The sequence below is a fragment of the Falco punctatus genome (assembly GCF_963210335.1).
Source record: "Falco punctatus genome assembly, chromosome: 1".
In the NCBI taxonomy this organism is placed as follows: Eukaryota; Metazoa; Chordata; class Aves; order Falconiformes; family Falconidae; genus Falco; species Falco punctatus.
Window position 1 is genome coordinate 17,626,226 of NC_137580.1, and position 25,207 is coordinate 17,651,432.

Here is a 25,207-nt window from a genome sequence, read left to right on the forward strand (position 1 = left end):
GTTCCATAGGAAATGCATATTTTCCCAAGATCAATAACTGATATCAAGAGCTTTATATGACCCAACAGTACTGCTGGAGGTTACTGCCCCTCCCTTCCAATCAACTAGCCAGAGCCTTTCCATCAGCATACAATCTGGGCTCAGATGTACACTCATGGATATTAATCTAACATTTGCAAGGAGGACAGGCTGACTAGCTATATTTAGTTTCCCCAAGTAAATGTCCAGGCAGTTTCATGCCTTCCATGTTTTTTTTAACTTTCAGATAGCCAGGTTCATACCCATATGATGGCAATATAAAAGGCTGAATATCCTGCAGTTTCTAGCTGAAAACATGGGCTCTGAAGACTACCCTAAAGCCTTTTCAGCTAGATTTTTATACTATGCTACTGAAAAATTACATCTTGTTGGCTGCATTTCATCACAGCTTATTTTTCCTTACTTCACAACTTGCCAGTTTTTAGTATTCAATCATTCTGCATATTTACCAAACCAGACATATTTTCAGTGATTAACGTTCGAAAGTCATCCTCAATGGAATGGAAAGCAAGTCAAGACCATATTTAAAAGAAAAATGAAATCTGAATCCCCGAAGAGAAAAATACATTACACAATTCTAAATGCAGTTCCCCAAAGCTAGGGACCAATGCAGACTTGCAATAAATGGATAGAAAGCCAGAGATAAACACATTTCTAGTCAGTATGAGATTCACATACATCCATTAGCACAGAGTGCTGGTCTATCATCCATGGCAGGGAATTCCGTAATTTCATGGCCCTGTCTCAAATCTCTGTATGCACATCTAGAGTCAAAACGGATTATTCTGAATAGAAGACCTCATCTTCTCCTAGGGATTAAAAACATATGAACTGCAAATGAAAACTTTGTGCTAAATATTCTAAAGGAAGTAAGCTGAGCATAACACCACCAAACATTTCTCCCAAAATCCTTCTTAGCCACTCCCCTTTTTCCCATTCTGCAAAAATCCTGATTCCTTTCAGCTGTGATTAAATAATTGTGTGGGCTGTTCCGTAGCAGATATAATCCGATTCCCTATCGCTACAAAGACCATAAGCATGTCTGCTCAAACTCCCCAACATATTACATACAGTAAAAGAATCCTACAGAAACCGATTTATTGATCACAGTAAGAAGTGTATTAATATGCACACAGCCATGCAGGCCTCACTCGTAGCAATGCAAGCAACAAGACCTGCTTGTATATTAGACAGCAATAGCATGACAAATAAAGCAAACATCACAACACACCAAACCCAAAGCATTTCATATTTGTTGTATTTGGCCTGAGCTTTCAAAAACTAGCATCAATCATTACAACACACACCCACATGCAAAGAAGCACAAGTTGGAATTTGAGCAAGACTCATTGAAGTGTATCTGTTTCAGTAACTTTTTGGTAACTTTTCCTGGTTTTCTTCCTCAAAACTATCTTGAAGCTGCAGCACTTGTCTGTCAAAGCAAAGAGAAGACCAACACACTGGTTATGAAGATTAAAGAGGCTTCCACAAAACTGTTCTCTGCTACTGAGGAACTGAATGAAGCAAGCTGGGGTGAAGTGTTTGCAGGCAAATGCATGGCAAGAGTTCTCCATCTGTACAGTCCACCTGTTAGCAGCCAGGCACCACCAATTTAAGACAACGAAGCTGACAGTGAAAGTGCCTGGCTCAAAATATACCTCTTTCCCACTAGTTTCTTTGCAACTGATGTTATTCACAAGGAGAAAGGAGAAACTTATAGAATATATAGTTTGCAATGCACAATTCTTCCACATTTGCTGTCTCCTTAGGTTCTGGGAGCCTTCAATAATGTCTGGTTCCTTTGTGAATACAGAAGCTAAAGTGTCAAGTGCTCAAAACATACAACAGCTTTTGGTTTTGTGAAATGCCTGAACATTTTGATAAATTGCAACATCATTACAGAATCAAGTAATTTATGTAAGAGAAAAACATACAAAGCTTTTGTAGAACACCTTATCAAAACAACACAGACTGCCTGTCTTCACATCTTAGCCCTCTAATTGCGGTTACGTACGTGGTTATATAGTTGTATAATGTTCATTTCACAATTAAAATGAATCCATTTAAATAAGTATGTAAACTCTTATGGCTAAGAACTCAGAAAAAAGGAAGGTGGGTGACTGCAACAGGGGACAACTGACTAAGAACAGCAACCTCTTAAAAAATGCAGGAAAGAAAAGAGTGGAGTTCTCTGTTAAGGGTAAACTTTTAGCTGACTTCAAGTGAGCAAAGAGGGGCTAATCCAAGGAGAGAGGGTGCGTGGATCTCAGGAAAGCTGAACAGTAATGGCCTAAAATGACAGATCACAAAACTGCAAGTAAAATGCAGACACTAGACCAGGCTGCTCAAAGTCCCATCCAACTTGTCCTTGAACACTTCCAGGAAGGGGGCACCCACAACTTCTCTGAGCAACCTGTTCCAGTGTCTCACCACTCTCATAGTAAAGAATTTCTTCCTAATATCTAACCTAAATGTACTTTCTTTCAGTTACAAGCCATTACCCCATGTCCTATCACTACAGGCCCTTGTAAATAGTCCTTCTCCAGCTTTCTTGTAGGCCCCTTTAGGTACTGGAAGGCTGCTATAAGGTCTCCCCGGAGCCTTCTCTTCTCCAGGCTGAACAGCCCCATTTCTTTCAGCCTGTCTTCACAGGAGAGGTGCTCCAGCCCTCTGGTCATCTTCGTGGCCCTCCTCTGGACTTGCTCCAACAGGGCCATGTCCACAGTGTTCCAGGTGGGGCAAGAAGTCCAGTTGCAGACACAATTGGGAGGCACAAAGGGCTAGATGGTACGAACTCCAAAGTCATGGATTCCCCATACACCCACATACATACAAAGACCACACAAGAACATTGCCACAAAACATCCAAAAAGGGCCATTCACACAGCAGAGAGCACAACACAATGCAGGAAAACAGTATACAAATTAAAACAGTTAACACTGGAGAAGCACAGACACAATTGCTTTCAAGTTGCTTGCTCTGGGACAGAATTTACTCCTAGACCATACAGGAATACAATTTCCACAGGAAAACAGCTGCCTCATGTGGAGGCTGCTCTTTTTTGCTCCAGGACAAGAGAGTAAATTCAGGTGGAAATCATTTGTATCAACAAGCCCTGAGTGCAATTTCTCACCCTCCATGCCATTCAGCCCTAAGCCATATAGGCAGCACAGTTCCAAGAAAGCAAGCTGCTTAAGCCAAAGGCCTCTCCCGTATCTCAAACACTTCCTTCAAAGAGCCTGTTTACCTCTGGAGGACTAACTGACAGCTCCTCCCTCAAAGGCAGACAGCTTATACACTTCCCTGATGAGTGGGGTGAGTACTTCTGCCTTTTGCCTGTAAAGGAAGCTCAGTAACCTCCTTGCTCCTAACTCTACAGTCCCAAGAACCTGTGTTAAAAGCATAACACCTATGGAAAACCCAGGCAATGCCAAGATGGCCCATAAAGCAGCCTGCCACACACTCAGTCCAAGGTAAGAGGGAAAACACGAAAGGACCAGCCTCTCACAGCAAGTAATATTGTCAAAATGACTATTTGCAAGGTGTATGTTTTTCCCCTACAGCCTGCAAAGTTTTCAGTAAGTCTTGCTTTTTAATTACGTATGCAGCACATTAAGTTAAATGCTCAAAATTCGCACTTCCCCCAGCCACCAACTTTTCTCCTTACGCATTTCAAATTGCCATTACACATTGAATGGCCTATTCTTTCCAGATTTTATTCAACTCTTGCCAACTGAAGTATTAAGCAGCTATTGCTACAACTGTGTTTAACAAAGACTATAATATTACCAATGTTGTAAAAAAAATTAAAAACAGACTGATAGTCAAAAAGATAAACTGCTTCAACTTAACGACTGCTTGACAACTTTGCGGTTTGGTTTTAGTAACACATATCCCTTGCTTTTTCACCCTCACCTTCTGCATCAGCATATTCTCCTGTGACATAACTTCAGAACCAAAACTTTATGTCAAAATCTGTGTTTTAAGAACATTAGTTAACTGTTTGCAGTATCTCATACTTATTTGACATTTCTAAAGCCATGATTAGCTGCCTAAAAATAAAACACTGACACTTTTCTAACAACACTCAATATGCACACAAATCCCAATGAAACTGAACTGAAGTTTACCTGAGCAGTTTTGAAAGTCTGGCCTCTCCCATTTCAGAACCTAAGCATCTAGAGTCATTACCATACCCTGTAATTTCAGAATGCTGGCATCTATCCTATTTATTTACATTGACCCACATCTTACACCCCTGAAGAAGACCTGGAATGCATATATCAATTAGTTTATCCCCAATAATACTGTTGCTGAAACAAGTACAGAACCCTGAAGCCAAGTTAGAAAGCTTGTGCTTCAACAGTCTTTGAAATCTTATTTTGAAATCTGCACATGCTTAGATGTGTGCATGTAAAATGTGGTTTCCTATAGCTGCAGGTCCAATTTACACTGGCTGTCCACAAAATAAGGCATTATTTGCAAATATTCAAGTCAAACACATAATCAAGGTAAATACACAAGCTAATCAAGCGTTTAAAGAATTCTTTATTTTATTTTTAGAATCCTGCTCTCAAGTTAATTACTACACATTATTCTCATTTATTGTCTTGAAGGATAAAGAAAGAAACCCTTGTGCCATGACCACTTTTCACTTCTAAAAAGAGATGGGACAAAAAGCCTCACAAGATGCAAATCCCCTCTCCCCTCTCTTTTTTTAAGTCTCTAAACAGCTGCTAAAAATCACGTGGATTTAAGTTTTTGCAAACAAACACACATCCATGGTTCTTTTTGTTCATTCAGCTATTTGATAATAATATTATCTTAGTGTAAGCACTATTCCTTCCTCCTCCATTTTGGAAAGGTCAGTAGAGACCACCCAAGAACTTCCTTTCTCCCTCTCCTGCATTGTGGAAAAGATTAGCTTTTTCCACTTACATTTTTCTTTCCATGTTCTCGCCTTTCGCTCCTGCAGGCAGACAGGATGAAATGTCAGCAAAACAGTCCCATGCTCCTGAGCCAGTCCTCAAACTACATCAAGAAAATTTATTTAAACTTGCATCTCCTCTTCAAACTGACAGCTTGCTGCTTTGAACTCAAGCTTCCTAAGTAAAGGAACAGACACTAGCTCAAATCTGCGATAGAACACAAAGAACATAAGGACACCCCCAGAAGTACAGGGCATTGTTGGCCTTTTATTTGAGCATATAGCAATGCTCTCACACTCACTGTAACAGATGTTAGCGTTTCTCCTTCCAAAGCCTTAAACCAGTCTTGTATTCCCACGTCTGGAAGACAGAAGAATGTGACGTATTGAGAATCTTGGCTTGTACCTCCAGGGCAAGCAGTGTTTATTTTACTTGAGAAGCACTTGCTTTCTTTCCTGGAAGGTGGAAAGAAATCAGCTTTTGGCATTGGACTAAACTCACAATGGAAGACAAGCAAGGGTTATTGCTGAATCCCTCCCTTGCTGTTCTGTCTCTCTATCATCAGAACCAGATAAACCTGTTTATCTGAGGCTTTGTGTAAGGCAAACTAGTAAATCCAGTCCAAAATGTATATAATAATCATGAAAGTCATGTTTTCTAGGCAATTTATACATCAGGGTAGCTGATGTTTCACATCTGATATTAAAATTTTATTCAGAAGAGTATATAATTATCACTACAAAGTCAGCTTAATCCACATAAATCGGGGCATGACTCTTGCATCCCTCTCTTAGCCTAATTGTCAGTGTAAGATCCTTGGGCAACTCCCTTATTTTGCTGTTGATCTGCTCCACCTCTGAGAGGCATGTCTCCTTGGTGCGTTTCTCATACTTGCAACTTTCATTTTAATTGCTAAGTAGGAACAGAGGACCTGTGACTAAGACAAGCTATATAAATGGAAAAGCAGAAATTTCAGGACTGCAAACCAGCTTGGCAACACAAACACTTTTCAAATAGCAGATCGATCAATAATACCCTTGTTCATACTTATCAGATGAAACTCTTTAATGACATAAAATAATCACAAGCAAAACGCGTCTTACTATTGACAACACAACTTCATGATGTAGCGATGTACTGTCTATCATACAACTTCACTTATGGCAGACAAATTCCAGACTGAGCAGCAGTCTTGACGAAGGTGCCTTCATTGGCATCCTTCTGCACCAATTTTTTTTGGTGCAGAGTGGTAGTAATGCTCTTCATCAAGTACACTGGGGTACACAACTGTTGCTAGGTCTGTATGTGTGACACGCATTGTCACCATGGCAGGGACAGACTATGGTGAGCAAAACTAAGAAAGACACCTGCAGCTTTAGTCCAGCAATTATTCCATTGCTGCATACAAGAACTATGCATCCCTCATATACTACTAAAAGGTCATGACTGAAGTCTATCATTCACTTGCAGCCCTTGCTCAAGAGGGAATGAAAGTTATTGTCAGAGGAGCAGAAATAGTAGCACACACATGATTTAAATATCACGGAGTCACTCGGAAGCATTATTCTAAATTATTAAGTACTACTTCCCACCATCTGTGACATTTTAAAGGTATCTACAGGTAAGACAATGAGGCTTTGATAAGCAAGTCAAGTATGACAATTGTACAGAGTAACTGCTTTTTCATATCATTACAAAGATGGATTTCTTTATAATCAGTCCCCAACATGAGAAGAGTAAAGATCAAATACTTAACACCAAGACATAAACTGCCACACACTAGAAACTCAGTGACTACAAGTAAGTTTCATTGATTTAACAGGTACAAATTAAGCCAGTATTGCTCAACAGATAACTTCCCTAATGGATAAACTTACTCTAGACTGGGTTTTTTTAAAGCTTAGCTTAAGCTCTCTCCTGTGGTAATGAAGTGATACGAATTTTACTACCTTAGATAAATTCTCTAGTACAGAGGGGTTCAGTTTCTGTTAGATATTAATCCTTACAGTCTCAGTAACAGAGAATGGTACCTTGCTTTATAAATGTCTCTTCTCAGTACAACAGCCCCTTGCAGCAATGTAATAACCAGGGTAAATGAAGGCAGCACAACTGGATCAGCAGGAAACCAAGCATCCTATGCCAAGCGAGTAAGAGTCCTCAAATTTCTTAGGTGCAGTATTAGAAAGAGAAAGACAGTGTCAGGAAGCTTTGCAGCTTTTTTTTTTTTTTTTTTAAATGCAGAAAATTGCTGACCTTCAGGTAAGTGTAGAAATATCATGATGTTAATATGCTAAAATATCTGGGAAAATAACTTTAATACCCCTCAATTTAAGCAATAAAGAAAAATGTTAGGATTGTAGTAATTTGTAAATCACTGTTAAAGTCAACATACTCTTAATAAGTATAAAGACTGACCCCACCACATCTTTTTTCAAAACCAGATTGTAATCCTATATATTGATGTACAATCCTTCAACAAATGTCTTTTGCTGTTGTTAGGTGGCTGAACCGTGGGGTTCATTTTGGATTTCTTCCTCCTGTGTGTGGGAGAAGGATGGATGTGTGCAAAAAAAAATATCTGTCAGCCTCGTATGTGTGACTACCAGACATTCTCGAAAAAGGAATTAGTAGAAGAGATTACTAGGGCACCAAAACAATTTCTCCATAGTTTGAATGATCTAATGTACCAATTCCAGAAACAATTTCATTGTTTTCATTCAGTTTGAAAGCAGCTCCTCTGCAGACTCACAAGAAACCAATCTGTTAGCAGGGAGCATAACTTGTGTACTCAGCCACAATAAACCTCTAGTATCCAGAGGACAGTTCATACAAACAGTTATTTCATATGTCCTGCCTGGAAAGGAAACAATATCTGACAACAGAAGAAAAAACTGGCCGAGTAACAGAACAAGTTTGAAAATGACATCTAGACATATCTGATTCCTCCAGCACTGCTTTACCTTAGTTGCAGACAGGCAAAGAAGCTGCACTACTACAACACAGATTTTTTTCAAGTACACATATAGCTCACTATGAGAGCTAACAAGGTCCCACATGAATCACCCCACCTACCAATATTTCCACAGAACTGCACTTGTACATTTATTTTTCTGCTATGGAAGTGAAAAAACCCAAAACAAACCACCCCCAATCAATTAAAAAGTTACCACTTCACAAATAATCTCTTCAGCTAATTGATTGCTACAGATAGTCCAATGCCTTTCTTACTCAGTGCCCTAGGCCAATCTACCTCCCCACTCAGTTCTTTCTGCTTATGACTTCGTCTTGGTGAAAACAGCTGATGAGAGTCTAAACAACTACTGATGGAGATGGACCATCCCCTGAATAACAACACTCTCCACAGCCATGACCCTGAATGATGTTTTAATTCCTCGTAACTGTCAGGAACAATTCTGAGGCAGCCCTACAACTGGACGAAGAAGTGATCATGTTCTTGAATTTCAGGATGCCTGGGGACATTATCCATCTAGAGGGTCTATCTTGTACCAATTCTGCAGTCTTTGATGCTCAAGAGAGTAATATTCACAACTTTTTGGAATCCAAACTTCTTGAAGCAACTGCATAGGCTCTACAACACAGGCAACACCACAGAACCCCAGGATTTTCAGCAGGGGAGAAAAAAAAAAAAAGGCAGATTAAGAAGAAAAAAAAACCCAACCAGAAGTATGCTGCCTGCTCAGACAATTACTTTTTTTGGGGTTCACTTCAGGGGGGGGCACAGAGGGGGAAGGGGAGATATAGCATAAAGAACAGAACATCACAAGGTCTGCAGCTAGATGACACAATGGATATCTTATCTGTGAACTCACCTGTCTGGGAGTAACGATATTACTCACACAAGTGATGACTAATTCTTATTGTAGAAGTCTGAATTTCTACCCTGAAAAACAGACAAGACTGAACATAGGCCTACATTTCAGCTGTCAAGAACTGTACACGCAAGAGCTGTGTCTTTAGGACCAACACGTAAGCTGAGAGATGCTTGCTCTACTTATCTATGAGTTCAAGAAAACACTAATTCAAGCACAGTAGCAAGCATCAAGCCCTACTCAGAACACTGAATTTTTTTCACTCTTCTGCAGCAGAAAAGAAATAATTTTCCTTTTAGCCAGCCAGCCTTTTTCTACTCAAGACATGGTAGTAACAAGGCATGAGACGTATACTTTTTATATGCCAAAAAATGCCAATTAAGAAGGTCTACGATATATTGTCCAGTCAGGTGTGAAAATCTGTACAAAGATTTATGCTAAGGAAATCTTAAGCAGTAAGAATCACTGACTAAATTTACAAAGCAACTTCATAAAATTCCAAGAGAGAACCAACTTCCAAGTGAACTACCTCTTCAAGAGAGATACCTGACTATAACCCATTGTCATATTGAGCCCGTATCAGGAAATCCATACACTCTGAGGGAACAGCAGAGATGTGAACAGGCAGCTGGTTGGATTTGACTTGACCATGGAATAACTGTTCCTACACAGAGCAATCAGAAAGACAACAAATGATAGGCTGCTGCCTTAAATGAAGACAGACTGAATTTAAGGAAATGAGAAGCACTGGCAAGTGATATTACATACCCAGCTTTCTGAACTTTATGTCAGCCTTCAGGAAGAATGTGCTTTTTATGGCACACACCCACGGGATAAAGTGTGCGTGTCCCCACACATGTATATGTGCATATACATATGAATGTATCATGTTACCAATTATCTATATAAAAATGTATATGTGCATTTGTCTGCATGAGTATACTTCACATACACCAAACAACTCACTTTTGTTTTATGTTTCTGCTGCAGGTCAGAGGAAAAACCCTGAAGGACAAACAGAATTGTAATGGGGCAGGAACACTGATGTATCTTGGTAAGTCAACATCAACTATCTGATAGCCTTGTTAGAGGGACTCTAAAGCCTATTAAAGGTTTTGACCAACGCAGATTTAAAGTAAGATTCTGTAAGCATTTGTAAAACCAGATTTAATACCAGCAGATGGGCTGCAACTGTAGTAACAGACCTCCATCTGTCCAGAAACCAGCTCTTTACTCTACATGCATGGTACTGCAAGACACTAACAGGTCTTAAAGGGTAGAACCATTTCTTAAGAAGCATTTCAACAGCATTCATTATCTGCGTATACACCTGTCCTCATAAGAGGCTTCATGGCAAGTCGTTCTCTCTATAAGTGACTAACTTTCCAGGGGGGGTGGGAGTGGGAAAGTAACCTGTTTAAGTGCTACTTCTTGAAAACACTTAGCTGCTCTTCAAGTGTTATAAAAGGTTTTTCCCCTTCCTGAGATGATGATGAGCTGAGGAGAAAACTGTTGGGAATTCATTAATATTGTCTTTGAACAGGATACATCTCTTTTTCTCACCCCATAACTGAGAATCCATCACTGTAACATAATTTAGGTGAGCTACGAACAAGGTCCAGACATGAACTATGTTAAACAATATTCTGTGAAACCAATAATGAAAAAAAAAACCCCAACTGGCTAATATAAAAAATAATTCAGTTCTAAGCCAGATGCACACAGTGCAAACATGGAAACTCCTTCTGCCTATCATCTGCTTGCCCCAGGCAAACAATCTATCACAGTTGAGGTGATCATCTGTCCTCTCAAATTGCAGATCCATTTGTTCGGCACTTCCTTTCATACTCACACATACAGAAATCAATTTAAGACTGACATTGTACATATTCTCTGCATACACACTCCCAACCAGTAACCAGTTTCCAGGGCAGATAAAAATCTGAGGACACAGAAAACATGCAGTGTATACTTTCATGTTGCAAAACAGACTCATTGTCCAGAAAGAGGAAGACAAGCTTTATAGGAAAGATACTACTCTCTACCGGTTCACTATAGGATTTCTCAAAACTCAGTCATCTGCTGCTGGTGTTTCCATATTCCAGTATTTTTCAAGCTCTCAGGTTGTTTAGGTTCTCTGTTGAAGTCTGTCCTTAGCAGATTAGTTTCTAAGCATATTACTCACCACCATCTTGCAGATATTGAATAAACACTGTTTCTTTAAAGGCAGGCTCTTTTTATCCAACCATCCATAGTTGATCCATTTCCTCCAACTGATAACGTATTTAAAAGTTTACGTAGTTTGTCCATCTGCTCCACTCAAGTCTGTAGATATGGTAGACCAAGTACTGAGAACAGTACAATCCATGTGACAACTATCACCAAGTAATTTAGCAGCATGTCCAGAGATACCTATCAGTTGAAAGATTCCACACAAAATGAAGTTTTTTTGGTCACAGATGCTTGCTTTTTAAATGAGCCCTTTATGGAGGCCAAAGCCTTTCCAAGCAGTTTATACCATCTAGTTTAAATCCTGCAATTAGCAGGTTTTAGCTCCAGATTAATTAGTAGACAAAGCCACTTGAAGACTTGGAATGCCTATGGTTAGGAAACCATGATCTTGCTCCAAAACATGAGCTGACACAGCAACATATGGCTTTGTACCAAAATTATACAAGTTAATCAGAACCTGATCAGTTAACTAGAATCCCTCAGCCTGTCACTCCGCTCACCACACTTCAGAAAAATATATAATTACATACCACATGATTCAATAAGCTGTTTACAACTTAACAATTGTTAAATTGACTATACAGCCCCTTGAACAAATCTCTAACACACACTCAATTTATGATTCATCTTAAATAGAGGCTACACATAATTTATTTGGTCCTACTGCCATGATATTCTCCATGACTTAACTGCCCTCAAAGGTGATGTGATGTCCTTTTCCTTTCGGATAGGACAACATGCCATTTCTCTTTCACAGGGCATTCCTCTACCTGCTATTGCTGCCCAGCTCCAAAATCTCACAAAGCTTATGGTTTCTGAGCCAAGAAAGTGAATGGGATTCAGAGTGTAAAAAGGACCCTTACCACAAAGGACAGAAGTTTCAATATAATTTGATAGCAATGTAAAAAATCTGCAAAGGTGATTTACAGAACTCTTAACTAGACCTTCCAGACAAAACAGACTGCTTGATCTATAGTAAAGACAGAGAGATAGTCCATGATGTGCTAGATAGATTTGATTTAGGTTCACACACTAGAATGGACAAAGACTCCAGCTGATCACTATCTGTGCTCTGTAATATTTTGGTACTTGGAAAGATTACAGGACAGAACAAGCTACGTAAGATGGCATTGCCAAAAAAACAGGAAAAACAAGATAGCAGCACCTCCTCCCATGACAATGCCAAGCCCGCTGTCGCCAAAAAAACGAGTTCAGGAAAGTTTTGCTTTGTCTGGATGATAAATACGTTCATATTAATAGAGTTACAGGACAAAGAGCCATATTACACCCTTGGCTGCATAAAAGGACAAACTAGCAGAAAATTCTCCTCTACGGGCCTAGAAACTGAGAACAAAGCAAGGCACCACATCACCTTTCCTTTCATTTAAGAACATTCTTATGAACAGTAATGGAGAGCTAGTCAGACTGAGGACATACGCAGGTAATGCCCATGTACAAATTATACCTGCTGTATTGGAATGGAAGTGCAAGGTTGTATTAACCTCTGAACCCACTGCCCTAGTGAGGAATTAAGTGAAAGGAGAATAGAAGGATAATATAACAGCACTTGAATCTTTTATGGATGCAGCTGGACCACAGTGAGATAGACCAGTTAAAGAATGCATCCAGTTTTCCTGCCTTCTCAACCAATTTGATAATTCAATGTACAGCAGCTTAACCCTGTAACTCTTATTTCACGGAGACCCAAGAAAACACTAACTAAAACCACCTAAAATAAGCAGACACACCACACTGAAGTAAAAAAAAAAAAATCATCCCTCCAAAACCTGAGAGCTCAAGTCATATACAATATGATCTGTATACAACATGTTAACTTTTATCCTTTCCACGCACGGCTAGAACTTTTACAACAATCCAAATTTTCTTCCAGTCCTAAGTATAGTATTAGAGTTTTAGTCTTGCAAACTTAGTATTTTTTATAACATACCCATTTTTTTATTTGCTTTTTCAGTATATATAAATGGCATAAACTTCTAAGAGAGTGCTGCTTTTAGGAAAAAAAAATCAGAATTCTGTGTAACAAAAAAAGATGGGCTGAAGCTCTTCTACTGATAAATAAAACTCTTTGAAAAAGAAGTGAGAGATTATTCATTGACACAGCATGTATAAAATTCATAAATGTAAGGCTTTAAAAAAGCACTTGGGCAGTAGTCTGAAACGGACTTCAAAAATTTAGAATGTTTTATCAATAGTTCAAAAGTATTTTTGATTTTGATATATGCTGTCTTGCTACCATGCATTTTCTATGAACTTTTCTTATGAACTACTGAATTTGAATGATAGATTATCAAACTGGACCAGATGTATTTGTTTACCTCAAGCTGCATACACTTATCTGAGAAAGATTAATACTAGCAATCACTGAGAAGCATCAAGGGTTCACCACTCAATTTGATATTAATCAAAGGAGGCAAGGAGGAAAAAAAGATTAATCGGGGGGAGAGGGAACATTTTACCATCTTGAGATTTAAATCTCAATGACATGACAGGACTCAGTCCACAGTGGGAGGAATAATCCATAGATACCCCTGTGCAAAAGCACAGAAGCCAGAACCAAGACTTCATCAGATAGTGGAGAGAAAACAGAAAGAAAGCATACTTGCACAAAAGCATACACACACTGTTTTAGCCAAGGCAGAAATACACAATTTACAGACAAAGTAGCAGTTAGGGGCATTGGAAACTTTTGCATAAGAAATTAAAAAAATCAGTACAGATGTCAGGTCTTGCTAGCAAACCAAGGCATCCTGTGGACCATGACTAATCAATTACAGAAGAAAAACACTTTTTCCTCCAATGTATTTTTCCCTCCCTGAGTATTTTTATTATTTGTTTTACACTAGTGGCCATTTTCCATCCACTTAACTAGAGGCTGAATGTTACCCCAGTCATTTAGGGGGAAATAAATGCGTAGAACCACTCACATGCTACATTTTAAAAAGTACAGATTTACAGATTAAAAATTTGAGGTTTGGCAAAAAAAAAAAAAATCACTGAAGACAGCTGGTACTAACCTAGCCTTCACCTCTTATTACACTGATGAGCGACCTCTCCAATTTTTTAGTGATCATCTTCAACAATAATCAGACTTCTGTGAAAGTGGCTTAAGACTTCACCCTTTATTTTATACCAAGAGTCTACAAATAGCCAACAAACTCCCCCCCCAGTTTCTGCAAGCAACAGATGGGGGAGACGGAAGAAGGAAACTCAAACTTTCCCCACTCAGGAGTCACACAATTTACAGATGCTCCATATCAAAGACCCTACTGGTCACTAATTACAGCTTTTGTCACACAGAAAAATCCTAGTTCAATGAATTCTTTGAAAACCATTTAAAGACAGTATACCTCAGGGTTCCAAAACTCTTATAAAAAGCAATCGCTCTTACTAGATGCATAATACTTCTTGGCATGACAATTGTGTTGTTTGTTGGTTTGTTTGGTTTTTTAACTGGCATTTATAGCCTATCATTGAAAAAACAGCAAAAGCCTTGAAACAAATGTTGTCTACATAAAAAGTAAATTTATATATAAATTATTAAAGTCTAGACAGGCAGTAGTTTCTATTAGACTTCTCCAAAACCACTGAAGAGGGAAGCAGAACAAACAGATTTTGCATCATCAGCAGGCTTCCCAACCAGCAGTTCATATTATGGTGAAAAGTTAATTTCTGTGATCTTCAGTTCTTTAATATTTTCAAAGCAAAGGCAATGGGTGGGACAGAATCAGCGAGAATTAATGCATATATCAAAGAGTTTAGTTAATGACAAGCTCAAAAATATTTTCTATAATATTGCAACTATACTCCATGCTGTGCAGGCACCAGGGAAATTTCCACGTACCACGTTAAATGTAATTTGCTGATTCTATTCTGCTCTTTAACACTCAGTACTGAAAGACACAAACCTAGTCAGTGTCTGACAATATCAAAAAACTAAAGGGTTTGCACTGAAAAATGCTCTTTTTGACTATCTTATGCTTATTTCAGCATGCAAGACCAAAGAGTACATAGAGCAAAACAGCACGTTCTAGTGTTAACAGAGAACGAGAATCTGATGTTGAGGCAAGCAAGAACAAAAAGAATGCCTTTTATCATTCATGCCCTTCAGTTCTTAAGTAACATGTTTCTCATTTCTAAAAGAAATCAAACTATTTATGTCTCCACAAGTTGTTTTATGTTGTGCTTTTCACATGATACCATTTAAAATTACAATTACTTACATCATCTATTTCATTATTTCATCAACTAGCATATTTTCACTTTCCTCCAACATTAACTAATACTGCAACCAAGATGTTGTGATACCATGAAGGTGTTCCTGTATTTGTGTCCTCTCTTCCTGAGCAACTGTATTTACAGTTGTATGTGTGAAAATTAATTCCCTTGATGACCTGACTATCCATCATTTAGTCCCTCCTTAAGGGGTCTGAAGAAAATGGAATAAGGATTCCATGAGAGAAAGGATGAAAAAACAAGCAAGGAACTGCAGCTTGAATGAGACAGCTCAACATCCCGTTTACATTTCTTCAGCTATGTGGAAACATCTCCCATCTTTCAGATACAGCCATGACCACTGTTGACGTCTCCAATCCAGAGCAATGACCTAACTGCAACCAACACGCTGCTGTAATACAGACTTTCATGGCCAGTACGGCAGTTCCCAGTGTTTGGATTCTTTCAATTCCTAGGGTTCCCCTCTGAACAACTCAGACCATGCAGGGGGACACAAGCTTCAAAAAAGGCAGATCACGGAAAATTTCCAATAAAGCTTTTTTTAAAAAAAGATTAAAGAAGTTTTCAGCTTAGAGGACCTTTCTGCTTCTGTTGGTATTCAGAAGCCTAAGCAATGTTCAATAGAAGTACTATTGTGGATCAGGTCACCTCTCCCATCATCCTCCCCTGGCAATCACCAGTTTATTGAGTTCCTGAGCTGTTGAGCTGCTCAGTCAAATCTAATAGTCACTAATGGTCTGTGACTTTAATTTCTCTAATCCCTTTCTGAACACATTTACACTTTTAATCCACATGACATATTGTTCCAGTAACACAGCTATAACTAAGCAGTTCATAAAGAGCAGCTTCTTTTGTTTGCCATGAATACAGTAACCTATCTTCGCAATTTTCACTAGAGAAGAATGTGCTAAGGGTCTTGAAGGACCCCATAATGGTTCAGTCACCTGACTTTTACCAGCCACCCAGCAGCAAATGTTTGCAGCTACCAAAACCAGAACGTTTTCTTCTGCCACCACGCTGTCATATCCAAACAATCTTCCAGCACACAAAATATTGCTATTCTGAAGACAACACATGCAAATAAAATTACAACATGGTAATAAAAACTTTTTTAGTGTTTTCTTTAGTATTTTGTGACAAACAACTAGAAGTAGGTTTAACATTTCTGTCCTTTACATATCGTATTCCTCAAATTCACAGAGGACAGAACTGTACCAAGGAGCAAGGAAAAAGGGACAAGAAAACTGTTCTTGCTGGAACTGTTTGCCAATAGATTAAAGCAAACACTAGTGCTAGTGTGATCTAATGATACCAAAAACTACTGAAAACAAGAAAAAACCCAACTAATTTTCACAATGTATCACACTTCTGAATCAGCAGAGTCCTGTAACAACCATCATGAGCATACACATTTTAACTTGACATACAGGAGTTCTGCAAAGCTATTTCAGTAATTCAGCTCTACATGTTAGCCCATGAGCTTAAAGCTCCAGGCTGATTTGGCTGTTCCACAGATGTGATAAACTAACTGCAAAGCCACTCAATAAATGACTCTATATAGCTGATGAAACAAACTTTCATCACTGCCAGCTAACAAATCTTTATAATCGGATAATCTTTAAATTCTTTATTAAGGTCATTCAAGGGACTACAATGACAGGGCACACTGAAAAATTAAGCTGTTCAAAATTTAAGGTTCTTGAGAATTGGCTCCTTTTTCCAAGCATGTACAATTGCCAAATAAATAGCATTAGAAGAAACTTCTTTCAGGAAACATAAATCTAATGTCTTGCGGTTTCCTCAAAAACTTAGTGTCTATTTCTTGCAATTCCTATTAAATGGATCAGTACAGCAGGCTTCCCAGGCAAGTTTCTTATTTTTGGAGTTTGAACAAATTTACAATTAAAATAGATGAAGACCAACGGTTCTAAAAAAAAACACACCACCACCTAGAAAAACCCCAAGAAAACAAATCAATCACAAAACCACGCCACACATCAGTCATTAAACATGACCACATTAAACAGGAGCAACCTTTTATCAGGGAGAAATCTCAGCTAACAGAAGCCTCCACCACCAGCACATGAGATGATAGGGACATTGTGGCAGGGCCCATAAACCTGGATTAGAGGGAACTGAAGGTGCCCCAGCACACCTTGAATGCGCCCACTTTTTTTTTCTTCTTTCCCCCACCTTCCTTTTCTAGGCTGTGTACACTGCCAATTTTTAATATTTTGATGGATTCATTAGACGTTATCATGTTTTGCTGCTACTCCTTGTACAGATATCTGACACTAATCAATCAATAAGATGACTTCTTCTGCAAGTGTTTCTGAAATCCTCCTTCAAATGGTTAAGAGGAAATTCCTTCAAGTGCAGGGCACTGGTTTAAGAACAAAGATGACTGAAGATACACAAGAAGTCTAAAAGATCTCTATGAAGGTTGGACAGAATTTCTTTTCTCCTAAAAAACCTGAGATGATAAATTCTTCACTGAAAAGTGCAGAGAGAGCTTATTGACAAATAAATGTCTGATTAGTACATGCATACAGGCACTTATTTCCTGTAAGTCAAATTAATATAAAGGAGTCCAATTTTGAGACTTACAGAAGACGAAAGCAAACTGGCTTCAGAAGCATAAACAAAAAAAATGCACCTCAATAATTGAAAAAGTTAAAACATACTAAGGCACTTGAAAGAAATACCGTAAGAAATAACCTCTGAAGAAGAAAAAGAGTAAATCACCTGTTGAAACACACCATTAAGGAAGTTACATATAATCTTTAGTTAGGCTGCTGGAGGGATAACTCTACATAAACCTAACCACACAATTGTCCAGTCAGTGATGTATACTGCTGTTACTCACTGACATTAAAAAGTAAAGAATAAAAGTAGCACTTATATCACTGCATTGACAATTTGCTTGCCTGGGATTCAAACTCCCAAGTTAATTCATTGAAGGCAAGTACAGCTTTGCATTGACTTAGGAAAAGTGAGCTGTTATTCCACTGACCGTAATCCTAAGCACTAGGAAGGTTTCCACTTGTTGATTTTACAGTAAAGATATTAAATGGCAAAACATCCACTTCCTTCCCCTGCTCCAACTTTTCTCTGTTCTGAAACACTAAATTACTTTGAGAGAAATGGTCATCAAGTACAAGTGATCATCAAGTACAATCAGTAATAATACACTGTTGTACTTGATGAAATGTGACAAGAGAAGTAGAATCAGCAAGATTTTTTTACAGTACTGACACTCTGATGAGAAAACTAGGTACAAAACTTACATAAAATTTAACCACCTATGTAAGACATTAATAAAAATCTATATACTCCATTTGTTTATGCCTCTATTACTTAAAGCAATATGCAAGTCCAAATCTTTCATCTCTTAAACAACTTTGCTACGAAGCACAACTATTTCTAACAGTTTCACGTTTGAAACTCTAATTTAGACCCCCTCTTTAGTTCTTTTAATCTTTTAAAATTACAATATAAAGAAGCAGTTAGCAGAAGTCAACAGCTCCATCCAGAAAGATGAAACATTTAACACCGAATAAGGTTGCTTACAAGTTTGAAATTTTGCAGTTGACATTTCAACAGCAAGGTCTCTGAATGTCTGCTGTGCAGCAGACATGGCTTTATAAGAGAAGTCCCATTACCTTTCCCTGGTGACCCTAAGAAAACTCTGGAACCACCAGTGTCACAGGTTTACTGGGTATTTCACATCCTCCTTGTAGCCACTCACGTCTCTACGAAAACCTGAGAATACAGGAGCCAATCTACACACTATTGAAATGCTAAAAAAATCAATATTAAAGAGGGAAAAATCCTCAACTGAAACATAAAGTTAATCACTGGGAACCAATTCCCCTGCACAAACAGGGAGCTGCAAATGAGAATGTCTATAGCCCTTGAGATAATGAGATAAGCCATGTTCTGTGGGTACTCAGTAATATCTTTAAAAGCCTTTGCACTCAGTTCCTTGGGGTTTCTCTGCAACAGGTTTTGAGGGCCTGCCCACTACCTGAGCACAACACTTGCTATTACATGAATAAAGACAGACTGGAATGGACAGAAGACTCTGAAAAGCTTACATTCCCAAGCATACAACTTTACTGTAAATGTTTACATTAACAACTCTTTATCCTTTCAACCTCAATTCTGAAATAGCACTGAAGTCAACAGAGAACGCAACAATTTCTAATACACTGACATAATTATGCTACTGCAATGAACTAGTATCCTTAGTTTTGCCCAACATACAGCAGTGGTGATAGGTTTCCAACGTACCAGGACATCCTGGAAACTGCTAGTAAGACTATTGTCATCTGGCTGCTACAGAACATCAGTTGCACCTACATACATACACGCAGTTAAAAATATTTCACAGCTATTGTGATACTGGATATGAAACACAGGAGAACTTGGTATTTCCACTGATTTATCCAGTAAGAGTCAAGCATTCATTACAATACAAAGCACATTCTACCTTCAAAACATGAGGAATTTGTATGATCCAACAGCCTTCTCCCCTCAACAAATTATAGAGCAACAAACAAAAATGGATTCCAGGAAAAGGTCTGATGGGAAAGAGCCTCTTTTTAAGTTCTTCTGCTTGAGAAAGGCTGTTAAACAGGAGTATTCCCTATTAAACTCAGCATCAGTTTCAAGCTTACAGCACAAATAAAAATCACCAGCAACAGCATCATTCAAGAAAAGTCACCCAAGTAGCCTTTTGTCTCAAGATTTTATTTTTCTTTCCTAAATAAAACAGACTTCAGATATGCCACCTCTGTGGTACCTCTCCGCACATGTGCCTGAAACCAAGTACCTACACTACATACAAACATTGTTAAAGATGACATCAACACCATATGAATGCCATTTGCAGATTCACTTTCAAAAATTTCAACAAGCTCTCCAGGATGTTCCCTTCCATCTCTCCCACAGATACAGACAAATGTTCTTCACTAAGACAATTTTCAAGAAACAAACGAACAAAAAAAATTCTTTATGCAGAGTTAGGAGAACACGCTAGAATAGCACGTCCTTCCTCCAACAAAGTAGAATCACATGGAAGTTAAAATGTCTTCACCTCAGAGTCTACTGAAAAAAACGGTATGTTTTTCGACAGCATCAGATTAGTTCACAAAGAGATTTGTGTATCATTCCTAACTTGGGCACTCCATTTTTCATCATTTTTAAGTCAGTCGATTCTTCTCCCTGTGTTTTACTTCAAGCTACAAAATGGGAGACAAAGCTTCACTATCTTTTCCAAGTGCCCCATCTCATCCTATTTAATGAGACTGTTTGAAGCAGGAACAATGAGCTGACAACACCTAGTCCTAAATCTGACATTACCCTTTTGTCTACAAATCCTTAATAACACTTAAGGTCCTGCAAAACTCCAGGATTCCCTATAAATACCAGCAATCAAAAATCAGCAGTTTTAACACTGGGTGTTCCTTTAATTCTTGATACATTACATACAGACATTTCTGCAGCATATTAAATTTACACATAAAAGATAAAGAGCAACAGATGAAACCCTGAGAACAAAGCTTTCTCACCTCTATTACTCTTTCTATGGAGTTTCATAAGCTAACTGGAGCAGATCTCTATCCTGGCAAATGATTTTCAAATTCACAAGGCATATTGTTGTTCCAAGGCAGCCTACTCAATTCATTGCCTTTTATGAAAGTATTTTAATAGATAATGATGCACAAAGAATACGCCTAGTTGCTTACTAGCTATTTAACTGGCATAGGAGAAAGAGAAGCCCGGACAAAATAAAACCGGCACTGAAGAGTCATCTTCTGCCCTTCCCATCTGCAAATGCCCGCTTCCTTCTCTACACTCAGGAGGAGGTGGGGCTGGGAAACACTTCTTTCAGTGTTTCTGTTCCACCCTTCTTTACAGATGCACAGATTTCATTAATAGTTAACTGGCGACATACAACATTAACTTAACTCTGGTATTCATAGCTTTCCATCCACACTTGTCCCATGGTAAACAACACCTTGGGGCAACTGCTTACAAATATTTCCTGCACCATGACGCACTACCCCAAGACTTGCCTTTCAGTCTCTTTGTCTCACCGACTAGTTCATTTGAAAACATAGAATTCCAGCCAATTCTTCTGTGAACAGAGAAAAGAAAGTGTGACTGATAGAGCAAGCATCAGGCTGCTAACCAACACTCCCTCTCAAATGTCCAAAATGCAGCAGCCGGATCAGTACTTACAAGCTCTTAGGTTTAACAGACTCCTGGTGAAATCGCTTTGAATTTTACCAGTATCATCAATGGACAAAAGGTTCTAGCCTTGTCACGCAAGTAAACTGGAAAGCTCTTCAAAAGCAAATCATTCCCTTTAAAGAGCTGACCTTACTCTTGTTCAAGTTAGTAAGTCTTGACAGGTGCTCTGAACAACCACTAGAGAGACTTAAGTGTAAGATCTCCTTAACTGCAAAGGACTTGGAACAAGAGGATGCCTACATTAAGCAAGCCCTCTGGGCCACACTGTGGAGTATTTCAACATATAAATATTTGAAACCATTTAACGTACAGCAATATTCAGAGACTTCAGCGATAAAGAAGAGCTTTGTCCAACTGACTGGCACTTCAACAATAAACTCCATTTAAGAGTCTGCCCAGTCTCATTTTATCTGTCTAATTACTTACCTCTCTTGCAGGAATAGCGTGCTATTATGGTTTGCTGATTAAGATTTGAAGGCACTTTGAAGATTTATTGCACTATACAACTGCTAATTATTATTGTTCATACCTGCTTTCAGTTGGGAGGAAAATAGCTATGTGCCAAATAATTTCTGTTCCACATGTAAAAGTGAAAATATTTCCTTTGCTGTGCTCTTCAAAAGGAAACAGAAAAAAGACTGCATTTTAACTTGCAGTTCTTCACTATCATACTTACTCTAGGTTTATAAGAATCACATGGCAGAAAAAAAATCCCACCATAAAGGAAAAAAAAGGAAGAAGCATACCACCTTTCTTCTGACCAGAACACGCAAACACAACGTTTGTGCCTTGGTAACTTCCCACCCACAGGAATGCAACCTCCTCCCTTTCCTAAGCTTCTTCACTACTTCTCTTTGAGGTATCCAAAATGACAATGCTATGCACAAGTTATCACAGGCTCAAGATGACCAGTTATTTACCACCCATCCATACCACAGCCCATTTTTCCTTTCAAAGGCTTTTGAAACTGTGCATAGACTACTGGATCCCACACTGTTATCCTGGTGAAAAGAGGTACTGCACACTTACTTTCCTTTAACATTCAGCCCGTCCAGGCCACAGCCACCCAAGTGTCTTCCAGTCTGTGGCTCTCATAGCCTCCAACTCCACTCAACAAGTCTCAGAATGATGAGATTTCATATTTTTTTTTAATTAAGCTGTTATAACGACACCCTACGATACAGCCTGTCTCCTTTTATATCTGGTGTATTCTAAAATATTTAGTTTTACTGCACCTTTATCTTCAAAAAACCCACCCAATTCACACACTGAATAGAATAAAGTGTGAATTGAAAAAAAATCAATACAAAAACCTTCATCTACAGAAAGTTCAGGGCTTTTTTCTATCACGCAACAGCAAAAGAAAAGAACTCCCATTGTAGGAGGAATACAAGTTATATGCTTTTACAATCATCAAACAGGACTGCTAGGTTAAAAAAAGAAATAAAACACCTTAAGAAGTTAGGCTGTAGGTTTTTCTATCTCTTACTGTCATTCTTTTCTTTCCTTAAATTGGTGCTTACATTTAAAAACTGTTTATGGAAAGACGTACTTGTTGGCAGATAAAAAAAAGACACCGCAGATGAAATACCTATGCCCAATGTGAAAGCTGAACAGATAGGCACGTTTGATAACACTAGGAGTGGTAGCAAGTTCTGTTGTAATTGCACTACGAAAAGATTCCAAGACTAGATTTACTCCTTCCTCACCAGTATTTCTTGCACAAGAATCAAACTAAGTTGTTTGGCTATTTGTATCTGTATCCTCTTTGATTCTAACTCTTGTGGAAATGTCTTTAGAACATACTCCTGGTCATCCAAAGACAGACTTGCACCGGCAGAGTACCAGTCAGAGGCCTGATGCATAATTCGAACACAGAAAGTAGTCCTGCTCTGGAGTCATTACTTGAGGTATTAAGTGTCATCGCTTCACTAGCCTGAGCCCAAACAAATGACCTGGAAGCCAAGATACCCAGGAACAAGACACCTAGGAACAGCCCTCTCACACAAGGTTCAGCCCCCAGGATAAAGTCTGCGTGTTCTGACCCAGTTTCACCATACAGCTTCATAAAACGTATTCTCTTCCCACCGAAAAGGCTTCATGAGCTGATCACGGTTACTGCCCCAGCTAGTTCCACATGCAAAGACTTTCATATTCCCTTCTCCAAAACTCACACCTTAATAAGATGGCTAGACACATTACCTGCAACCAACCTTACAGTTTTCATGTCCGACATTTACTTCTGATCCCACCTACAAAACCAAACCGGTTCCCAAATGTTTCCCTAATAAACAGAAGGGATACAGAGCAGCTCCTGGCGGTTCCTTATGAAGTCACTGCCTTTGTTGTTTTAAACATGCAATTTAAATAGAATGACACAATCTAGAATATGAGAGAGATTATGCTGCGGTCTGCGGAGGTGTCGATTGCTAGGAGATAAAAAGCCAGCGAAACCTACACTATTTCTCATCACAGGCCAACAGATTCAGACTTCATTTCTGCCCCTCCAAAAACGTTAACGAGGCAAAAAGTTTCCCTCTGTTAAGAAGTTCGGGGGGTTGCTTTGTCTGGTTTGCCTAAGCAAAACCAAGCTCCTCGCCGCCGGCTGGCGCAAACCGCCACGCGTGTGCCGCCGGTACCAAAAGCCCAGCTCACCCCAGGGTCGGCGGAGCAGGAGGGCCCGGGGCAGAGCCCACACCACCCGCCGCGCACTGCGCGGCCTTTCTGTCCCTCCTCCCGCGCCCCCCAGCCCGGCTGCCCCCGGCCCTAGCGCGGTCGGGGCGCGGGCCCGTACCTCAGCATGCCCGCACGGCCCGGCGGGGAGCAGAGCCCGCCGCCCCACCGCAGGACCCGCGCCGCCGGCACCCCGTGCCCCGCGGCACAGCGGCCACGACAGTCGATGCCCCCCACCCCGTCGGGGGAGGACGCCGGGAAGCTCCGCGGTCCCAGCCCCCACCCGCCACGAAGGATTCCGCGGCTCCAGCCCACCCCCTCCCCCGCCGCGAAGGGCTCCCCGGCACGCAGCGACAAGCGGCCTCGATAAGCCACGGACCTACCGGCCGGTTCTAGAGACGCCGCCACTGGCGCATTCAAGGCGGTGATGGAGCTGAGAAGCCCGAAGCTTCGCCCTCCCCCGCAGCAGCGCTCGCTTAAGGCTGGGGTCGGCGCCTGCAAGGGAGCGCGGCGAGGCGGTCAGAGCGGAGCGGCATCTCTTCCCGCGCCGGCAGCCTGTTACGACGCCCTTCTCCCGCACGGCGCAGGGAGGGCGGGAGCGGCGGCACTCCCCGACCCGCGACTCGCTCGCTCACTCACCCCCTCCCTCCCTCCCTCCCTCCCTCCGTACACGGCCGGCCAGCCAGCCGCCCCCCCCTCGACCCGGCTATCGCAGCCGCGGGTACCCACCGCGGCCGCCCGGCCCCGCCGGCCCCGGCCCTCCCGGTGCCCGCTGCGCTCCGCTCCGCCAGCCGCTGCCCCCTCAGGGCCGCCAGCAGCGCGGGGAGGCGGCCGCGCAGCCGCCCTCCGCCCCCGACGGCCCCGCCCTCCCTCACACCCCTGAGGCGGCGGGGAAGCTGCTGACACAGGCCCGGCCCCGCCTTCTCCCTCAGCGCGCGGCCCGGCCCCGGCCCCGGCCCCTTCCCGCCCTCAGCGCGCGGCCCGCCCCCTTC

The 25,207-nt window shown here is 40.4% G+C and overlaps 1 protein-coding gene across 5 annotated transcripts in view; it reads right to left on the minus strand.

Annotated features, from left to right (window-relative positions):
* The window catches only part of PTPN13 (protein tyrosine phosphatase non-receptor type 13), a 126,159-nt gene extending 101,199 nt beyond the window's left edge, over positions 1-24,960 (minus strand). For 3 of the 5 annotated variants that reach the window (XM_080407969.1, XM_080407968.1, XM_080407967.1), the window contains exons 1-2: positions 24,945-24,960; positions 24,599-24,710 (exon numbers count right to left, since the gene is read on the minus strand). The gene's annotated coding sequence lies outside the window, so the exon portion shown is untranslated. Of the gene's footprint in view, positions 1-1,389; positions 1,472-24,594; positions 24,712-24,944 lie in introns of those variants that run through there. The other 2 variants (XM_080407965.1, XM_080407966.1) reach the window with 2 other exon arrangements.
* Positions 24,961-25,207: the final 247 nt, after the last annotated feature.